Source organism: Arvicanthis niloticus, unplaced genomic scaffold, assembly GCF_011762505.2.
Source record: "Arvicanthis niloticus isolate mArvNil1 unplaced genomic scaffold, mArvNil1.pat.X pat_scaffold_970_arrow_ctg1, whole genome shotgun sequence".
In the NCBI taxonomy this organism is placed as follows: domain Eukaryota; kingdom Metazoa; phylum Chordata; class Mammalia; order Rodentia; family Muridae; genus Arvicanthis; species Arvicanthis niloticus.
Genome location: NW_023046525.1, coordinates 13833 through 30058, shown reverse-complemented (window position 1 = coordinate 30058; position 16226 = coordinate 13833). Strand labels below are relative to the sequence as shown.

Genomic DNA, 16226 nt, shown 5'->3' with positions numbered 1-16226 from the left:
AGGAATCATCATCCCTGACCTCAAGCAGTATTACAGAGCAATAGTGATAAAAAGTACAAGGTATTTGTACAGAGACAGGCAGGTAGATCAGTGGAATAGAATTGAAGACCCAGAAAAGAACCCACACACCTATGGTCATTTGATCTTTGACAAAGGAGCTAAAACCATAGAGTGGAAAAAAGACAGCATTTTCAACAAATGGTTCTGGTTCTACTGAGGGTCAACATGTAGAAGAATGCAAATTGATCCATACTTATCACTGTACAAAGCTCAAGTCCAAGTGGATCAAGGACCTCCACATAAAACCAGATACACTGAATCACATAGAAGAGAAAGTGGGGAAATGTCTCGAACATATAAGCACAGGGGGAACATTCCTGAACAGAACACCAATGGCTTATGCTCTAAGATCAAGAATTGACAAATGGGACCTCATTAAATTGCAAAGCTTCTATAAGGCAAAGGACACTGTCAATAGGACAAAACACAACTAACAGGTTGGGAAAAGATCTTCACCAATCCTATATTTGATAGAGGGCTAATATCCAATATATACAAAGAACTCAAGAAGTTAGACTTCAGAGAACCAAATAAGTCTATTAACAATGGGAAACAGAGCTAAACAGAATTCTCAACTGAGGAAACTCGAATGGCTGAGAAACACCTAAAGAAATGTTCAACATCCTTAGTCATAAGGGAAATGCAAATCAAAACTACCTGAGATTCCACCTCACACCAGTCAGAATGGTTAAGATCAAAATGTCAGGTGATACCACATGCTGGCAAGGATGTGGAGAAAGAGGAACACTCCTCTATTACTGGCAGGATTGCAATCTGGTACAACTACTCTGGAAATCAGTCTGGTGATTCCTCAGAAAATTGGACATAGTATTACCTGAGGACCCAGCTATACCACTCCTGGGCATATACTCAGATGCTCCAACATGTAATAAGGCCACATGCTCCACTATAATAACCATATTTATAATAGGCAGAAGCTGGAAACAACCCAGATGACCCTCAACAGAGGAATGGATACAGAAAATGTGGTACATTTACAAAATGGAATACTACTCAGCTATTAAAAAACAATGACTTCAGGAAATTTGCAGACAAATGGATGGAACTTGAAAATATCATCCTGAGTGAGGTAACTCAGTCACAAGTTACACACACAGTATGCACTCACTGATAAGTAGATATTAGCCCAAAAGTTTGGAATACCCTAGATTCAATTCACAGACCATATGAAGCCCAGGAAGAGGGAAGACCAAAGTTTGGGTGCTTCAGTGCTTCTTAGAAGGGGGAACAAAATACTCACAGGAGGAAATATGGAGACAAAGTGTGGAGCAGAGACTGAAAGAAAGGACATCCAGAGACTTCCCTACCTACGGATCCATCCCGTATACAGGGAAGCTATTGTGGATGTTGGGAAGTGCTTACTGATGAGAGCCTGATATAGCTATCTCTTGAGAAGCTCTACCAGAGTCCGACAAATGCAGAGGTGGATGCTCACAATCAACCATTGGACTGAGTGTGGGGTCTCCAATGGAGGAGTTGGAGAAGGGACTGAAGGAGCCGAGGGGGTTTGCAGCCCCATGGAGAGAGCAACAGTGTCAAACCGGCCAGATTCTCAGGAGCTCCAGGGACTGGACCACCAACCAAAGAGTACACATGAAGAGACCCACGGCTCTGGCTACATATGTGTCAGAAAATGGACTTGTTGGCCATCAGTGAGAGGAGAGGCTGTGGGCCTGAGGGTGTTCGATGCCCCAGTGTAGGTGAATGGCAGGGTGGGAAGATGGGAATGAGTCAGAAGGAGCACCCTCACAGAGGCAGGGCAAGAGTAATGGAATAGGGGGTTTCAGAAGGGGAGACCTAGAGAGGGGAAATCTGAAATGTAAATAAGGAAAATATCCAAAAAAGAAAAAAGAAAAAGAAAAAAAGAATCATTGGAAGAAAGAAGCATGGAGAAAATGAGTCAGTTTGATCGAATCTATGTGTATACAACATTGAGAAATATTACTGAACAATCAATATCCACTCTCTTCCTGTGTCCATAAAACATATATAAAAATGCACCAATTACATATCTAGCCTGTAGCAAGTCCTAACTCAAAACACTGTGTGACACCAATTATACAAATATAGAAAATTTACAAATAATAACACAATTTTAAACACCCATGAGAAGAAAAAGTATCATGGAAATTAGAAGCATTTTTTAACTAAGAAGTAAAGAAAAATATTTTAAAACCTCTCTTTCTCATGATACCAATAAATATATTCATGAACAGACAGATGTGTGTTTATGTTTACATATCTATCTATCTATCTATCTATCTATCTATCTATCTGCCTTGTTCATTCAAAGACATTACACATAACATGGCACATATTAGTTAAGTGACATAGTATTTCTACGAAGAGTCTTATACAAATAGATTATGATGTAGGTATACATGCTTTATGCTTATAAGTATGAATGTCATGGAGTTATAATAATATGTGATTATTAATAGAATAACAATAATATGTCAGACTACTCTTTCAAATGTATCTATATAGAAATCAGACTAAAACTATAGAACCTTTTAGGTCCCAGAGAAAATTAATTTACATCCCATACCAGGAAAGCCTCATCTACCTTCTAGGAGAAAATTTGAGATGTAAGAAAGAACTGATCTACTAGTTGCCTTTCAAAGTGACCCAGAACTCTCTACTCTGAGGGTCTCATTCTAAAGAACTGTCACAGACTCATGCCACAGATATAGACAGCATCTGTCTGGGCTCCCCTCTGCATGGTCCACGTGGACCCTGTAAGGATGGAGACTTGCTGTAGACATACGACATAAATTGAAGTTCATGACGTGCTGTGTGCTGGGGTATATAAGCTGTGTATATTGATTTGAGCTCAGTGCTCCTTTTGCAGTTTTATGAAATTTCCCCATGCTTATTCTTGCTTAGGTATTTGTCAAAATGTTAAATGGGAACCATAACTCCAACCAAGCACCTAATAAGTACGTGAGAACATCATTAGTCACCAGAGACACAAAAATCAAAATGGCATCATTGATAAGAAATATTGAAAAATATCGACCTAATTTTTTTTAGCACTCCAAAATTTCCACTTAACATTGGCAGGGATTCAGGATAAGTAGGATTCACTACAGATTGTGTAGAAAGTCACAGATTATTAGTACCAGAACTGTGACCAAACATTTAGTGATATGTGTTAATGTTAGATACACATATTCAGCAAAGCCTATCAACCCCACTCCTTATCATACAAAATCAGAACTATATACATAATTTGCTAAAAGATTGGCATAAATATGCCAATCTGCAGGGCATCGTGAATCAAATCAAGTCTTGTAAATGTAAGCAACCCAAACCCAACAACAGTAAATCACATTTCTTCACAGTATTCTCCTATGCTAACATAATGACCTCTCATTAGCTTTCTATCACTGCCATAGATATCTCAGATGTAGCCAATTAAAACCTTCCATATGAAGTATCTCTTAATTCATGGAGGCCATGGCTGACATTGGTTGAAATGAAGGTGTTGACTGCTGGACCCTTTATCTGGAGCTGTTAGAGGAACTCACTCCCAAGTCTGTTCAGGTTCTCAGCAGTCTATTTTGTTGAGGTCGAAGTACCATGGCTCCCCTTTCTGTGCTGTGGATTGGAGCGAAGGGCTGTCTCAGGTCACAGGAGCCTCTCTTTAGTCTTGTAACATAGGTCTCTACATATAGGGTTCAGAAATTACACATTGCTCCCCAAATCATACTTGCAAAATATCGAATGTCCCCATGCTGAGCCTTTCTTGCTTGCAGCCAGACAGAAGTCTCTACTTTCTAAGCCTCTGTCACTGAGTTGCATCTATAGGATAATCTTCAGATTTCAGAGTCATAACTATATCCTATATCAATAAGGTCTCTTTTGCCAATGTTCCTACTGAACACATATTCACAATGTTGCAGAGGTAGGACAAGAGCATCTCTGAAATGCTTTATTTCTGTATCCTACAACTTTAAAGCAATGAGACCAAATGAACTACTGCTGTGATTGAAACCAAAACTGCATCTCATATCATAGTGCTGAGACCGGGAGGGAGCCAACAGAATGCAGACATTGCCTCCGTTCACCTTCAGCTTGTAAGAACAGGACAAACTAGTTTTTGCTGCCAGAAATCAGAATTATATTCATGTTTGTGAAGACAATGTCTAAAAAAAAATATCTCCATGGGGAATGTCTTAAATAAATAAGTAAATTTCATCAAGATAAAGTGTCAAGGCATGCTATTGAGAAACTCCAAGTACAGTGCAGAGTAGAAGAAGAATTAGTGGCCATTTTAATAATGCTAAGTTAAAAATAAAATTATAGCTATTATAAGAGGAACAAATTGTTGAGACAAGTTTAAATTATGTGTCTCAGCTATAAAAATTAGTATATTTTAAACAATTTTAAACACTAGTATTTTAAGACTACTCTAAATGTACTGGTGTTATACTAAGATTGTTACTTTTCTGTCAATTTGACACAAGCAGGAGTCATCTGAGGATAGGAAACTTCACCTGAGAAAATGCCCAACAAAACTGGCCCGTAGACAAGTCTGTGGGGCATTTTCTTGCTTGACGACTGATGTAGAGGGTTCAGCCCACCATGGATGGTATCACTCCAGGGAAGATGGTCCTCAGTCATATAAGAAAGCAAACTGAGCATGTCATGGAGAGCAAGCCAGCAAGCAGCATTGGTCCATGCTCCATAGTCTCTGCTTCAGTTCCTGCCTTGAGTCCCTGCCCTGACTTCCCTTCATGATAGACAGATAACTGTAGTCTGAAACGAATCTTTTCCTCCTCAAATTGCTTTTCTTCCTTTCTTTTCGTAGTCACAGCAAATGAATGCACATGGATATGTAAACAGAAACCCAAGTAGATGACAGTTAAAACTGAAAGAAAATCACAAAATAATAGCATGCATATTTTATTTAGACACACGAAGAAAAAAATTAAAAAAAACCTTTCTTGAATATATTAAAATCACTTTATAGATCAAGGATTAAAAGGTAGAATGGTTCATATCTTCAGAGTACTCCTTCATTTAAAAATTACTTGTGTGTTTTTTTCAGTGGCGTGTGGGGTGTATGCGTGCATGCTAGATGCACACACTTCTAGGTGGGTGAGCCCATGTACTGTGGAGACCAGAAGATGATGTTGAGCCTCTTTCTCCATCATTTTCCACTTCATTTTTTGACACAGGGTTTCTCCCAGAACCTGAAGCTCAACATTTGGCTAGGCTAGCTGACTAGTGAAGTCCCAGCATCTGCCCGTCTTTGTCCCAAATGCTGTGGTTACCCTGGCAAGTGAGGCCTTACTGAGCTTTGTAGGAGAGTGTTAGGAATTTGATCTCAGGCACTTTTGTTTCCACTACTAGCAATGTTACCCACAGAGCCACTTCTTCAAGCCTCTCTCAACTCTTTTTAAAAATAGTTGTATGCCTGTGAGTATATCCCTTGGAGCTGGGGTAACAGTGGTTTGAGCCTCCTGACCCAGGTGCTGGGTAATGAACTCTGGTCCTGTGCACCACTCTTAGGGACAGAGCCACTTCTCCAGTTCCTCTTTCAATCTTTTAACTGTGCAAAAAGACAACTTTAATTTTAAAAACAATAGGAATAAATATAATAAGATGAAACATCACACACTCATTTTGAAGTATGTTCACTGGGTAGTTGATTCATTGCTCAAAGGCGCTTCGGGTGACTTCTGCAGATGGAGAAAGAAGCTTACTGGACGAGAGCAGCTCCTTCTCACACAGCCTAGAGCAGCTATCCTGGTCCTGCCTCCTGGGAGCCTGCAGATAATGCTTATCTGGAGTGGAACTAATTCTTGGACTTTGCACTACTATTTTTCTGAATAGGACGGTTACATCACAAGCCTTATGATTTGTTTTGCTTGAGCAGACAAAAATCTTTTATACGGCATAATTCTTGGATGCTTTTCAAGTTAGAAATGAGTTTCATCAAGAATCATTGTGAAATGTGTTGGCATGGTATTGAAGCCAATACAAAAAGGAGTCTGTAAATCAGATTCCACAGACTTGAACTTTTATGGGCTGTGGCTATATATATATATATATATATATATATATATATATATATATATATATATATGAGAGACAATCATCTTAATGTTCAGCTCATATAGAAAGCCAAATGAATCAAAAGGATGGCAGAACCTCTTGGTCCAAAATATCAATTTTGTTCCTCTGATGCTCGAGCCTTCTTTATTCTATTGTGTCTTCTTTAAAAGAAAAATCAGGACCTGGGGAGACGATTCAGCAATTAAGAGCATTATTAGTTGCTCTTGCAGAGGACCCAGGTATGATACCCAGCACCCACGTGGTAGATGATAACTGTCTGTGACATAGCTTTAGGAGACCTGACACCCTTTTTCTAGCCTCTGTGGGCACCAGGCATGTGACACACAGTTATACATGCAAGAAAGCTATCCATACCCATTAAAATAAAAAGAAAGCAAGCAGAAAGAAAAAAAGAAAGAGAACAGATGATTGTCCTTAGAGAATATAAAGAAAGAAACAGAATTCTCCTCACATGACTCTATCTCTGGACCATGTTCTGACAATCCCTCACAGGTAGGACTGTCTCAGGTGATTCCAGATGCTATCATGTTACTCATTAACCCCAATTACGACAGCTGTCATCCTTCAAGCGCAGGATTTCCCATGATTATACAATTACCGGATAATTATGCCATGATTTATTTCCTTATCATTTATTTCCTGATTACTACATTATTTTCAAATCTTGACCATTATTAATACTAAACTGATCTTCACACCTGCCATCCCAAAAATGAATCCATCATAGAGGGTGTATCGGGGACAGGAGGGTTGGTAAGACTCTGAAGCAATTACTTAATAGTGAGTCCAAGGCCAACGTGGATTACAATGTGAGTCTCTGTGTAAAAAGTAAACCACAATGACAATGAAAATAATAGTAATGACATGTAATATCTTTTCAATGAATCTATAGTTCATGAAGATAAATTCCTGGAGGAGATCAGTGGTAAATATTGTATTGTTCTGTTACCAAATTACTGTCTACCATGGAAGGTGAACTGACTACCACTTTAACAAATTAAAGCTAAGGATTTTCACTTAAACATCATTCCATAAGAAGACATAGTATCTTGCAGGTTTAGTTGACTTTGTGTTTATGCAAATTGAATTCTTTCTGCTTAATGACATACTCAACAGATACACTGTTTTAATAGCTACAAAGACTCTTCTCAGCTTTATTTTCGTCTTAATATTGTAGTCATCATCCATTTTGTATCTAAATATAATCTTTTTTACCCTTGTTAATACCCCTTCATTTAATATTAACATGCTGCTGTCACATAAGTAGTAATAATAGTGATGACTAGAACTTTTTTTTTTTTTTGCCTCTTCATATTGAACTATTACATTCATTTAGTGTTAATCTTGTAACAAAAGTTCAGCTTCTTTTATTTCATGGACTGAGTCCCATCATGTATGGTCAGTTTTAGATTCTATTAGTCTAATCTTAAATCTATACACTGCAACTGGAAAGACTGGCAAACACACATTCACCAGTTCAGCGATCTTTCAGCTGACTTGCTAGATAGATATACAAAACTCCTTTAAATTAGTCTCAGTGAATAATTGAAAATCCAAACATATGCACTTCTGGATGTAAAACATGGCAAAATTACATTTCTGAGTGATATAAAATTATTATTTCACACATCCTTGAGTTAATTATTGAAAGATACAGCAGTCATTATTTACAATTTCGTTTACATCATTCGAGTCACTAACACAGAACTGTGTGTGTGTATAAGTGAAAATGGTTTACTTACAATAATGAAATGTAACATCACAAATCCCTATAGCAGGCCTGAAAGTGAATCCTATTGGGCCATACACATCTGCACATAATCACTCTCACACATATGTACATATGTGAAAGGAAGGAAAGAAAAAAAGAAAGCTTTAAAAATTATATCTGAGGGTTCTTTCCAGTCAGGGCCCGAGCACAGAGCAGATCCAGGGTGGCAGCTCGGCACTCAATCACACAAAACCCAGAGGAAGCGGGGCTCCCAGGAGCTCTAACCCGGGCAGTATCTCAGGTAAAAATGAATCACCTATGGTATCTGCTGTTAGAAGTTCTAATCCTGGTGCTGGCCTCCGGACTACTCAGACCTTCTATGGGTCATTGACAAGGACTCAAACAGCTAGATGTTGACACCACGAATCTGAAGAAATCCCTTGTTTCGCTGTCTGAAGTGATCTCCAAAAATTGCAAAGGACTTTATTGGACTTGATTACTCTTTTACAATAGAAAAGACTGTGTACAGCCCTTAAGAATGTTGTTTTTACATAGATAAGACAGGGATGGTTAAAGAGAGCATGAAAAAGGTCAGAGAAGGCCTTGAGAAAAGACAGAGAGAGAAAGAGAAAGATGAGAACTGGTACAAGAATTGGTTTTCAACTTCTCTATGGTTGTCAACCCCACTTCCTTCCATCTTGGGACCATTAATTGGGTTATTTTTGCTTATTTCTTTTGGTCCCTGGGCCTTAAATAGGCTGACTAATTTTGTGAAACAACAGATACATAGTTTGGTAGCAAAATCTATTCAGATACATTATCATAAGTTAGCTATGGAGGACCACAAGACTCAAGATGAAGTTGTTACTCTATCCAGGGTGTTCCCAAATCCCATCTCCACCCATCCTAAAAGAAGGGACTTCCACCCCTAGACCAAGCAGAGAGGGGCCACCCAGAAGCCCTTCTGACTGATGATCTGAATTCTTGCTTAGGCTGCGAGGCTAAGCACTGCAAGGGAATATAAATAAAAATTAAAAATATCTTTCTGGGTTCCCTGAGGGGCAAGTCTGACTGCATAGGGTTGATGTGAAAAGTATCCCCTCTCCAGGAAAAAAACATTGGAATGGGTATGGCCCTCATGCCTCACTGGACAACAACAGGAGGACTGGAGCCATTACAAGGTCCCCTTTAATTACTGGAGGTCAGGCCTCTATCTCCACCTTCACAAGATTAGAATCACCAAGGCCCTTCTATACTTGGAGAAGGGAGGAGATGTCAGAGGCAGCCTTGCTTATACACTGAAGGCCTAAAATCAGCCATAGGCCTAAAATCAGCAATAGGCCTGACATACATGCCTGCTAACACAAAGTCTTGGGTCTCTGTGGAAAATCACTGAAACAGATGGCTATAAGCTATTGTAAACAGGCAGATTTGGTGAAAATTTACCAGCCTGAGTAGTCATAGACCTTGTACATAGGTAGCCTTGGTGGATAGTACCAACTTAGACAAGGATACGTGAATCATAGGCAGAGTCATAGTGACCTGTCCCTTGAACCTTCACCCAGCCAATACTTTGTTCTGGAAGATATCTGTATTCCCCCTGAACACCTATGCTCCTGTGTCATCCCCTTCCCCACATCCTGCCTTTTTCTGTGTATAACCCCTGTGTGAAAAAGTAAAAATTATGATTTGATAAATAAAATAAAATAGATGAAAGATAAAAAAATTATATTTGCAAATGAATAAAAATTTTGCTTTATTATCACAAAGGTGTCTAATATTATCATGAAGTCTAAATCAAGCTTTGGTGAACTATAGCCTTCAAAGAACACAACTGGCCCACCTGTTTGTTTCATACATTTTGATGAAGGACAGCCATAGCTTTTATTTGGAGATCATCTATGGCATTTTTGAGATGCATAGGCAGAGTCATACCATGGTGAGGCAGGCACTGGGATCCATGAAGCCAAAAATATTTATTATTATGCATCTTTATAGAACAAGCTTGATGACCTGTCTCCTAAATTATAAGTAAAGTTCAAAGCACAAAATCTCCATTTTAACACAAACAGTACTATCTGGTTAACTGGCACAGCTTTCATAGCGACCTTAACTAACTTCATTGTCACTCTGGAACTGAGATGGGATGTCTGAGAGTTTGAGCACTGGGTAGACCACTCCCTTGATCCAAGCCACTATGTGAAGGACAGTCAGGTCAGTCATGTGAGGGCATTTATTTGAAATAATTGTGAGAACAAGTGTTTCCCAGCATCCAGAAGAAGGGATGTGGACTGTACACCCAAAATGTGTGCTATGATTATAACAAATATCCTCTGATATCCAAGGGTAAGAACACAAAACAATAATTTCTCTAGGAAATGTTCCCATAAACATTCTAGTCAATCTACATGGGACCCCTCAAAGGCCATCAATGCTCATTGACATGGTAGGTGAGAACAAAATTCTCAATATGGAGTGTATATATAGAAAAGTGATACAAATTCTTTTGATAATGGTATTCTTTCTATGGTATTTTTCTCTGACACTTACTTCTATTTATTATTGTTTGCAGACATACTTGAATAAGTCTTAAAGGTCCACACTTCATTTTACTAAAACTAGACCAGTGGTTTTAAAGGAGGCATCCGAACATGAGTCTGATGCACTGCTTTTCTCTTATGTTTCTAGAAAAGCATACAGAACCCTTTACATCTTTACTCCCAAGTCTTTAGATAGTCTCACACACATGTAGAAAGAATGAGAGAGGAAGATATCTGATAGATAGATATAGATAGATAGATACATACATACATACATAAATGTAGATAAATGATATCTAGATAATAGATTAGATATATAGATGATAGATTAGATAGATACATACATAGATGATAGATAGATGTAGATGTATAGATAGAAGATGGATAGATGGATGATAGATAGATTAGATAGATGGATAGATGATTTATAGATAGATACATAGATAGTTGACTGATAGATATATCAATGGATGATAGCTAGATTAAATAGAGACATTTAAGAACCACAGAAAATACCTATTTTTCAGCCATTTAAAATCCCTCCTAACAGTTAGACAGACTTTCTGACACTGTCAGAACTTCTATCAGAAATATCCTATGGCTTAGTTCTCTGTAGATATGCCCATCTGGCTTTCAGTACAAAGTACCGGACTGGTGTGATCATAACCACAGAGGAGTCACACCAATGTAAAAACAAAAACAAAACAAAAAACAAAAAACCTCTTTGTTAAGCTGCTATCTGCTGCAGCAATTCCTTCCCAGAAATAGTCTTGTTCTTCCAGAACACAGACTCTCATCCAACTCAGAACCTAATACAATCGGGCTGGAGACCCTCTTTAGATGCTGTCTTAGTCAGGGTTTCTATTCCTGCACAAATATCATGACCAAGAAGCAAGTTGGGGAGGAAAGGATTTATTCGGCTTACACTTCCACACTGCTGTTCATCACCAAAGGAAGTCAGGACAGGAACTTACAGAGAGTAGGAGCTTGGAGACAGAGGCCATGGAGGAATACTACTTACTGGCTTGCTTCCCCTGGCTTGCTCAGCTTGCTTTCTTTTAAAACCCAGGACTACCAGCCCAGGGATGGCACCACCCACAATGGACCCTCCCACCCTTGATCGCTAATTGAGAAAATGCCTTACAGCTAAATCTCACAGAGGCATTTCCTCAAGGGAGGTTTCTTTCTCTGTGATAACACCAACTTGAGACAAGTTGACACACAGAACCAGCCAGTACGGATGCCCACAGAAACTGACAGTTCGGAGTTTCTCTTGAAATGCAGAAAATTATGCATAACTTTAAGTTTTAAGGAACTGAGAATGTTCATTGGTACATAGAGAGGCAGAAGCAAGACACGCAGAAAACAAAACCAAATGTTTGTTGCCTACAGCCCAGCATGCAGAACTGCTTACTACAGAAAACAGGGTTTCATTCTGAAATGATCATCTAAAAGCATAAGCAGCAGATGGCAGGGATTTTGCTCCTTCCACTCTGATTCTAGGTATGATCTCTCAGCCTAAACCTATCAATAACATGCATGCATGTCCCTAGAACACACCTATGCCTCTTTGAGAAAAATCATGTGCTCCAACAGTTAGTTGGCTTTCCTTGCAAACACTACAATAATGTACTAAGACAGTACAAGCAGCAAGTTAGGCAGGCTTACAGAATAAGAACAAAACTGAGTATTCCATAGACCATGGTTTAAAACCTCATGCATGCGTGCGTGCGTGCGTGCGTGCGTGCGTGCGTGCGTGCGTGTGTGTGTGTGTGTGTGTGTGTATGATGAGAAAGGATAATGAAGCCAAATGTTCTTTAAATAGATACAGATTTGCTGATAAGAAAAAATACAGATGGCTTCTGACAAAAGGAGACAAGCAGACAGAAGGTTGCCCCATGATGAACTCCAAACTCATGAATAAAAGCTTCCTGTAGATGAGGCTATCCACATCCTCAGTCACATTCATTCTTTTCTGTGTTCATCTGTCCTGCGCAATCACACATATTTATTTTGTTTTGTATTTAGGGCTCCCAGCTTAGTTTTATCTGGCCTGTACGTAATGAGTGGAAACAGCAGTGTTAATATTTTAACCAAGAAGAAGAGAAGAGCTATCCCAGTCCACCATCCATCCAACACCTTGGCAAACAATCTGAGAGAAACAACTCAGGCCAGGAGGTGTAGCTCGGAGCCATGGTTCTGCTGCCCTTCCTTGCAAAGGGTAGCATGCTCTAGAGCTCTTCTGGAAGGGGTTCATGTTGATTTGATTAAAGAAAAAAACCACATCTTAGTTGTCAAGAGCCTTTAGAGGTCAGAAAGGTTTTTTTTTTTTTTGCATTTTGGAAGATAAATGAGACCAGAACAAAGCCAAGGACAGTAAAAGCAAATAAGTCTCAGAGACAAACCCCAGGCTCTGTCAGATCTCTGCACTCACTTATTTTTCACACAGCAGCAATTGATCAAAAGAATGTCAGCTTGACTTAACAGAAAACTAGGAAACTATTCATCGGTGTCATTTATAAAGCCCAGAATTTTTAGGCATTATCTACTTTCAATTTGGAATTACTTTTCTGTAAATCTATGCATCTAATTTCACAGTCAAATTGGAATTGGCCTGAACCTGAAGTACATCAGACTATGGATCTGCCTGGCCCTGCTGCAGGACAAAGTGTATTATTGACACTTTCTTGAGTGGCCCTCTTATTTTCTTGGACTTTTATATTTCCTTTATCTTGTATACTATAAGCATCTGTGTGTATTTGATAAATTCTGTACTGAAAGATTGCGCATTGAAAGTGAAGAAAGCATATTTTGTCTGAAGCCCTCAGTGTCTCCACAGCAATGCTCTTACCTGAGGTTGTTTGCACAGGTAACGGCAAAGTTCCCCAATATACTGAAACACAGTCACGTTATACTTCTTGCAATCAATCCAAAACTGGCTTGCGGAGAATTTCTTCTTTAACACACATGTGGCCCCTATGAGAAGGGATTAAAAACAAGCACTACGTTAACATGGCACACAACTGATTGTGATGTCCTAACAGATCTTCTCACTTCCCAGGCTTTTATGCCTCATCCACAGTCATCGGTAACAAACCCATTTGGAAACATGACCTTGAAGATTGATGTCTTAGTGTAGTCACGCAGTATTGATGGCATATGCACTTGTCGCGATTTGTGGAATGGAAATCAAAATCAGCAATTACATGTATAATCCCACAGCCCTGGAAGCACATGTATACTAGCACAGCATTGAAAGTACATGTATGTAGACTACCACATTGCTGGAAGTACATGTATACTGCCACGGGCACTGGGCAGGTCATCCATCCTTCTTCTCAGAGATATTGCCTCATTTTATCTTTGCAGAAAAGCGTGCACTTTATTGTGAGGACTTTAAAGCAGCTTCATTATACCCTGAAGTCAAGATTTAATAAGCTGTGCTAAAATCCCATCAGCAAAAAGTTCATTAATGGGTATAGAATCTAGCTTTAATAGCATTTTAACGTGGTGTCTATTTTTTTAGTTGGGTTGTAATTCACAATTTAAAGTATACAATCCCAAGCTTTTTCATATAGTCACAAAGATGCCATCATCAACATCATCATCGAATTCTAGAACATTTGTTTTTAATTCTCCAAAGGACCATCATCACCTTAGCAGTCATTTCAATTTTCAACTCCCCCTTCCCAACTCCCCTTACTCTTGGTGATCATTTATGAGCATCTGCCTCTCAACTTTCCCTCTCTGGACTAGTGTAACATATTGTGTCTGGTCTTTCATTTACTATAAAATGTGGTTTGGGTCTGTTTATCTTGTAGCATGTATTAACACTTCATACTCTTTATGATTGAATATATCCATAGATATGTAACATTTTCTTTGTCAATACATCAGTAGTATGTATTTGTGTTGCTTCTTCTCTTGGCCGACAAGAATAATAAGCACACCCGCGGCCAAGTGTGACGTAATGTTTTCAGTTCCCTTGGACATGTATCCATGAGTAAAATCACTTGGTCTTATGACTACCCCATGTTTTACTACTTCCAAGTTCTAAAACGGGTACCCACACTTGTTTTCATGCCCTGCTTCACAGTGGATGAAGTCTTGCTCTCAGCTCTGTCCCTGATTGTTCAAGAAGAGATGCTAGGGGCAGCTAGTAAGCCTTATAGCTCAGTGCATAACAGGTACAGTGTGGCAGTGGGGTTCCTGGGGCTAGAAGTGGATTTCACTACACTGTTCTGGCACTAGGCTTCAAGAACAGACCCAGGTTAAATGCCTCTTTTCCACAAAGGATTATCTATCTATCTATCTATCTATCTATCTATCTATCTATCTATCTATCTATCTTTATCTCACTCTCTCCCCTCTCCCCTCTCTCTCCCTCTCCCCCTTCCTATCCCTCTCTTCCTCTCTCTATCTCTCATCTCTGTATCCCTTCCCTCCTTCCTCATTCTTTCTCTTATACTCAAGTCAGGTGCTCTGGTGGGTCATCCAGTTCCCTTAACTCTCACAAAGGTGATTAATATGTACATGTATGAACAATCATCTTGCTGTGTCTGTGGAGAAGTGACTATGGTCCAACACTGACTTCTAACAACCCAATATTGACAGCAGTGTATGTCTCTATACATCTTCTTACATATACTTTGAACAATTGATATTTTTTTTTCCTGTGAGTGTTGATCACAGTCTGAATGACTTGCAATCATAGGTCAGGCACACACTTAGCAGTCATTAATGGGCTCTATTATTTTGGAGCTAGCAAATGAAACATCATCGTGCATGTCTGCAAATGGAATCTATTGGATCATGAACTCTATCATTAGACTTCCTGGGTGTTTGGGACAGAGTGTAGGGAGAAAAGAAACTGGCCTTACAACTCGTCTGTGTAATACAAGCTTGTTCTTCTTGCCTGGAAGAGGCAGAGTCTGTTTTTCCAGTGTTCATATCTAGACTCTTGTCTGAGCTTTGACTTGTTTTGCTCAGCAGAATGCTGCTGAGGTAATCGTTGTGGTGTCAGAGATTGCTCTAAGCTGTAATGCAGCTGTGACTGACTGTCTGGGAATCAGGGGACTAGTCTACCAGAGAATGAGCAACCACCAGGAAAAAGGAGTCTATACCACAAGGGCAAATGCCCAGGATGTTGTTCTTTATAGTTTAAGAACATGCTATGTTATGAAAGTGTGTCCTTTCCACAAATTCTAACTGTGCAATATACATACAGTCCCTTCAAATTCTATGAATACTTTCAAGTTATAATAAACATAATCTCTGACTAAACATTATGATGACTTATCAAAAAGATACTTACCCAACTCAACACATCCACCAATTCCAAGGAGAGCCCCTGAGCTATGGTACAGAGGGAGGGTTATATAAATGATGTCATCAGCTGTGCAGCCAAATGCCCATAGTCCAACAGATCCTTTCAACATCTGCAACTGGCTAATCACAGCCGCTTTGGGTAGACCTGGGAGAGAAGGAAAGGAAGAAGCATTAGCCCATACACATTTTTGAGGGACTGCCATCCAGGTTAAAGATCACACAAATTGACCTCAGCAAAGTAAATTATCATAATTATGGAAATATGGAATGTAGCTGGAGAAGAAAAAATTATCTTGGTTAGCTTATATGCTTTAGAAAATAGCTATTTGTGTTTACCTTTGTATATGAGCTAATTTTTTTTATGATCATTGGGTAAACCTTCTAGAACATATCGTTAAGCTTAGCAGGCTTCTAGCCTTCATCAACCTACAGCTAAGAATGCTTTAAACTAATATCTGAAGCACATTCAAAAAGTGTCCCCA

At 39.1% G+C, this 16226-nt stretch overlaps 1 pseudogene; it reads right to left on the bottom strand.

The window, feature by feature from the left end:
- The window catches only part of LOC117702550 (long-chain fatty acid transport protein 6-like), a 41589-nt pseudogene that overhangs the window by 20821 nt on the left and 4542 nt on the right, over positions 1-16226 (bottom strand).